The sequence below is a fragment of the Glycine soja genome, chromosome 13 (genome assembly GCF_004193775.1).
Source record: "Glycine soja cultivar W05 chromosome 13, ASM419377v2, whole genome shotgun sequence".
Lineage (NCBI taxonomy): Eukaryota > Viridiplantae > Streptophyta > Magnoliopsida > Fabales > Fabaceae > Glycine > Glycine soja.
The window spans coordinates 11,744,321-11,750,679 of record NC_041014.1 but is presented as its reverse complement, the minus strand read 5'-3'; the positions used below and the strand labels follow the sequence as shown (position 1 = coordinate 11,750,679).

At 34.8% G+C, this 6,359-nt stretch overlaps 1 long non-coding RNA gene and 1 pseudogene across 1 annotated transcript; both read left to right on the top strand.

Annotated features, from left to right (window-relative positions):
* The first annotated feature begins 1,668 nt into the window (after positions 1 to 1,668).
* On the top strand, positions 1,669 to 5,074 carry LOC114381083 (annotated as a pseudogene).
* Positions 5,075 to 5,508: 434 nt separating this feature from the next.
* Positions 5,509 to 6,143, top strand: LOC114382799. The gene is made up of 3 exons (XR_003660288.1): positions 5,509 to 5,698; positions 5,820 to 5,944; positions 6,104 to 6,143. It is a non-coding gene; the product is annotated as an uncharacterized LOC114382799 (long non-coding RNA).
* The last annotated feature ends 216 nt before the right edge of the window (positions 6,144 to 6,359 follow it).

Genomic DNA, 6,359 nt, shown 5'->3' with positions numbered 1-6,359 from the left:
TACGCAGATGATGTAGTAAGGATTTGTGTTGACACAATTTACGATGGTGACGCCACTGTCCCGTTTCCCACTGCAGAGATTCAGTATGTCAGGGACGCGAGTAGCACATTCATTGCATGGCCCAGACATCTAGTGAAGCCTATAACTGATGTAAGTAATATAATTATCGCCCTGCCTAATGTCATTTAATTTAATACACCATTTGTGATTAACTTTACTACTTATTTTCTTGTACCATATAGGATTCAAATCATAATGCGCGTTTGCCAGTTGGACGTCTTGGTGAGACTGAGGTTGCAGCTGAACCTGATCCATTGGGCGAATTAATGAAGACATTGTTTTACGTGTACAAGAGTCCAGTGGAAGTGCCATGGGAGGCAACGCAATTTGGACTTCCTGATGTTGGGGCAAAATTTTTCATCACACATGCTGATCTAGCGGAAATAATATCAGGTGACAAGTGTTTGAACATATCTATCCTGCAGCTGTGGACCATGTAAGTCATTTTTTGTCAACCTTTATGTTTGATTACGTCATAACCAACATTCTTGAATCTAAAACATTTACAATATTCATGACTTGTGTTGCAAATAGTTTTATGAATAACTGTGGTAGAAGCAAAGTTGATCAGTCACTGTATGGTCTGTTGGAGCCTCAAACTATACACAATGCTAAGGACAGACGTGAACAATGCCAAGAATACATTCAAACATAGGTCAAGGAATCACAAAGGCAGTTGTACTTAGGGGCTTACTTGCATCAGTAAGTTGAACTGTTGTTGTAATTAAAGTCATTTTTTTTTTCTTGAATAAAAACCTAATTGTAATTGTCAACTTCAGGGCACATTGGCAACTATTTGTTTTGTGTCCAAGGGAAAACACGGTTGTTTGGTTTTGTTCTCTGAGGAAGAAGCCAGATATTAACATCAAAGCCACAATTAACAGGTTCTATTCAAATATACAAATGATGGTCTGTGGAGGTAACTGTTGTTACATATACATAAATAATGGTTGTCATATATATGGTTGTTTGTATTTTTTTTACTAGTGCAATGAAGACAATAACCAGTTCTTTCCAAGGCATGTCTAATCAAGCTGCACCTCGGTGGGTTGAACCAAAGGTTAGAAATTATTGAAGTTCTACCTGTTTCTAATGAAGTGTTTGTACATGTTGAAGTCTTGTATCTTAACTAACAATTTTCAATGTTAAATTTAGAGTCATGTCCAAACTGGAGCGTACGAGTGCGGATATTATGTCATGCATTGGATGTGGTGCATAGTGACTGGTGGATTGAAGGATGACTGGAACAAGGTATACGTAATGCATGGACTTACGATTGTAGGTTTGGTTAATATTTGTTAACTTACTAATAATGTCATCAATTCTTAATTTTGTAGTGGTTTTCTGATGGATCACCGTTAGACGTGGAGGCCATCACCACACTTCGCCAAAAATGGGCAACATTCTTTTTAAGTATTAGGAAAAGCGGATGCTAAAGAGGATTTTCATTATGTAGTAGAACATTTTTAGTGTCATTACATCATTTCGTTTAAAATTTCAAACAATTGTTTCATCTGATTATATGAAAGGCACAATTAAGGTCTCCATTGTTTATGCTTAAATTGTTTTAGTTTGTGGTTTTATTTTATTATAAAATATTCATTTTAATAGGATCAACGCAATTATTAGTTCATAGTATGTGTTTTTTCTGCAATTGGAGAACTGCAGGTTTATATGCAGACATGGACTTCAAAGAGGGGGAACTGGTTCTGAAGGACCCCATGTTGTAGGAGCTCAACATCCCCTCAAAAAGGTTTGTTTTCATTTTCACAGTTTTTGTTCTTGTGTAGCCATATTAAAAGCTTTCTGCTCCTTTCTCTTATATTCTACCTTGTTTCGCAGATTGATTGTTTGGTGTGTAGCTTCTGCTTTCGTTTTGTTGGTTCCATAGAACTTGAAATTGGAAGGAGGCTTTACATGCAACAACTGAGGGCCAACGAGAGTCATGGTTGTGATGTGGGAAGCTCTTAGAAACACTGCCATGAAATGGAATCTTCAGATGAAGAGGAGAGCACTCAGCAATGCACTTCTGGTAGTCCCAAAACTAAAGTTCCTCTCCCTGAAGATGCTGTGAAATCTTTAATGAATGGCCAATTGGTGTTGCCTTTCTCCGAGAAGTCTCCTTGCCGCCAGCTGTTCCATGCCCTGGTGGATGTGGAGAAGCTTACTATTGCAGGTAAGGCTATGGTTGCCTAAAGAAAAAATAGATTATATATAATATTTTTATTTTGCCAATGTTTCTTGCCAAGGAACAGGAATAAATTTGTAGAACTGTAGAAGAGTAAAGCTGATTATAGGTTGAGAGTTTGACAGTTTGCAACTTTGATTTTTGTGCATGTATTTAGGATTGTGTTAGAGTATAGAGTAAGCGCACTAAATTATGTACTTATTACTCCCTCCGTCCTTAATTATAAGACTCTTTCAACTAATTTACGCCCTTTAAGAAAAGTACCTAGTTTAATTAACCACATTAAATCTGTCAATTAATTGTGCTAGCATTCCTAAATTTTATCCTTTTCTTATCTCTCTATCCACTTAATTGTTTCTCATTAATATTTGGACAAAGAATAATTAAGTAAGGATATGTGGAAAAAAAAATAGTTAATACATCTAAAAATTAAAAAATAATCTTATAAAAAGGAACAAACAAATTTTTAAAAAGGGTCGGCGGAGGGAGTACTTGACACAATATGGTTTTTAGGCCAGAATTGAAGTACAAGACATAGACCACACTGGGTTTCCCCCTAACAAGGAGTCTCCGTCTGCATTCAGCAATTAGTAAAACTACTAACCACCCCACGAATAACCACTCCCCAAGCTCCATACACATAAAGCATTACAGATCACACACTATCTGGCACACTATGTATAGGTGCCTAAATAACTGCATAAAAACATAAATGATACACAAAAATAATAACTCGGTTCTATAACTACCTAATGACAAATACTGCACAGACACTAACAATTCTGGCCTACTGAGTCTCAGTCATCTTTTTATCCCTTTTCATGTACACTTTCCAAGGTCTATTAGATTGAAAAAAGAAAAAGAAAAAACTTTGTTTTTAACTGTAGCTTCCTGTGGTTATTGGGATAATGGGTATGTTCTTGAACTGTTGCACATCATTCTTTTGCGTTCAAAGTATGATGTAATCTCTTCTGATGGCGTAGTCAATACCTGTAGCATGTCATGTGCAGAGGCGGATTGGGAATCCTCCCATTCTTTACTCTGTACTAGTGAGAGTTCTGATTCAGCTCGTAGAGAGGCACCCCTTAAATTCATCAAACATGCTAATGTAAGACTCCTTCCTTATGGGTGTGAATATTTCTTAACAATCCAAATGTGTTCTGAAGTCTGAACCCTTTTGTTTCATTTCTTGCTGATTTATCCTTCTTTTATTTTTTTCTCCCAGAAACAAATGATATATTCCTCCTTGCTGCAAAGGTAAGGTTTAATTTTTCTGAGTTTCATGTTTATCGAATCCTGCTTGAAGAATGCACATGCATGTGTATACTGTTTATGCATGTATATCTGATAACATCACCTGATATTGTTATCATTAGAGTTCAATAAAGATTACTCTTTAGTAAATGCTGTCACATCAAGCAAATCAATTAGAAAAAAAATATGGTGAATATTTTGCTTTCATAACATAAGAGATTGCTTCTTCCTCAAATTTTTATGGTCCTTTTATCTAATTATTTTACATCTCGCTTTTTATTCTATCTAAGCTAGCCTTTAATTTGACATTAGACATAGACATGCGTGTATTAATAGATGCTCAACTTATTAAATAAGCTATTTTCATTAGTCTTGCGTAAATCATCTTTACTAGATTTGTCTGACATGGAGGCCTGGTTGAATTTTGTGACTAGGCCATTTCTTCTACCATGTTAAAGTATCACAACTTAAAAGCAGTCAGTCTTGAAAAGCAAATGAAACATCATACATCCTGTGTTTCAAACCACTGTAACTTATCTATTCTTTTGGAAGCTTGGAAGCCTATATTGATGGGACACAAGAGAAGGTAGTTAGTTACTAACTTTACCTGCTACATGAGGCCTTAATACAGAGAGCTAATGGTGAGGAAATTTTTTGAGGAAAAGTATTTGATAAATTTGCATGATTCGAGGAATACACTGCACCATGGTTTCAAGTAATTTAGGTTTTTTAAATATTTGTGATATATATGTTACAACTCATGTTCTTCTGTTGCAGGGTTGTTGAAATTGGATAATTTTCATTGGGTCTGAGAAAATGCAAGATATATATGTTTTGGTCTTATCATTTTTTTTTCCTGTTCTCTTGTTAAATTATCCATTTAATCAAATTGTTTAGAGAGTGAATGATGTCCTTTTCTAAAAGACTTCTAACTGAAAAAACAGCATTTATTTTTTCTTTTTTGTTAAAATATTAAACTTTTATTTGCATTGTTTCATGTAATCATAGTTCCCATTCCATCAAGATACTTTGTAAAACTGATCAAATAAAATATCAACTTCATTGCTCAAATTTCAAAAGAATAATTTAATCTAGTTTTGTTATCATTCAAATATGCTACTTTGGTGGAAAGGGAATACTATGATCTTCTTGTTCCATTTGATGTTGAACATTGTAGTATGGTTTTATTTGAACTATGTAAGATGAGTCACTACAAAGTATTTGTAGGTGGTGGGACTGTATTGCTTTGCCAAACGATGTTGATTCTTCTGATGAAGCTTCATTCAGGCTGCAAATAAAAATGTTGGCATTTGAGGTGAGATTCTTCAGAATGCATAGAAGGTCATGTATCCTTGCAGATGTTGATTTTGTGATGTTCATTATGTGGATTCCCAATGACACTGTCATAATTTTCTCTGAAACTTTAGCTCTAAATCCTTATCCTTGACACTTCCCAGTATTCTCCCTTGAAATCTATGGAAATATCATCGGCATGTTTGAGCTGAATAATCTATAAGAGCTTATTATATGGGGTTTTGTTTTTGTTCTATTCTTCCTAGCAATATGTTGTCTTGTTTGCTCCCATTAAAACAATGCTTTACAATATAGGTATAACCATTGAATTAAACTGAGCACTAGAAGTAGTTGTGTTTGTTCTGAGTGAATCAAACTTTACAGGTGAAGGCCAGTAGAAGTAAAATTGTTTTTAGAGGCCCTAGACTGATAGATGTCCACGTTGCATAGTGCTTATTCATAGTTGTCTTCTTTTCGAGTCATAATGTGATGGAATATATGAATCATTACCTGTTCAGGGACTATATTTCTGTGTAATTCATATATGGGATTTTATAGAATATAGCAACAAGACAAAATAATATAGGAACAGAAATAGATAAATGTGTTAATACTGCTAATAAATGATACTACATAACTAATGTGATTACAGTGGTTAAGAAAACAAAAAATCCAGCGAAGAGGATAAAGATGGAATATTACAACATGATAAATAATTGAAGTTTGCTGGAATAATATTTATGCAGGTATGATGTGAGTGGATTTCCTACCTTGAAGTTCTTCCCAAAGGGCAACAAAGCTGGTGAAGAGTACGGAGGTGGAAGAGACTTGGATGACTTTGTGGCTTTTATCAATGAGAAATCTGGAACAAGTCGAGATGTAAAAGGACAACTTACTTCCCAAGTTAGTGAAATGACATCAAAGAGAAGCTAGAGTTTTGTTTTATTTTATTTTTTGGTCGGGGATGAAAGTTAAAATTGTTGCAGTTGGTGTCTTATTCATACATTTGATATTTTCTGTACAGGCTGGTATAGTAGAAAGCTTGGATGTCTTGGTTAAGGAGTTTGTAGCTGCCAGCGATGAAGAGAAGAAATCCGTGTTTACCCGAATGGAAGAGGAAGTTGAGAAGCTGAAGGGTTCTGCCTCAAGGTAACTTAAATAAACATCATCCTTCTAGAACATTTGCTTTTAGTTATGTCACTTGAGAATAGTTTCATTTGCATTGTTGTGTTGTATATGTTCTGCAATCTTTGCCCAAAATAAGAAACTAGATGCGGTAATCTACTAATCCTTTTTTTTTATCATTAGGCACGGGAAGATTTACTTGAAAGCTGCCAAGAATTACTTGGAAAAAAAACAAATGAAACTTATGCTGAATTCTTATGTCTTCTGCAGGTGCTATTTAATTTCCAAATGATGCAGTTGTGATGATTCTAGCACGCATGATTGGAATGTTGGTTCTATTGATATGGAGATGTAGCATATTATGAGTGTTGTTGATATGAACATTTTTTTAACTTTTTATGGACTGCAGAAATTCATCCATAACAGGATTTATGTTAAA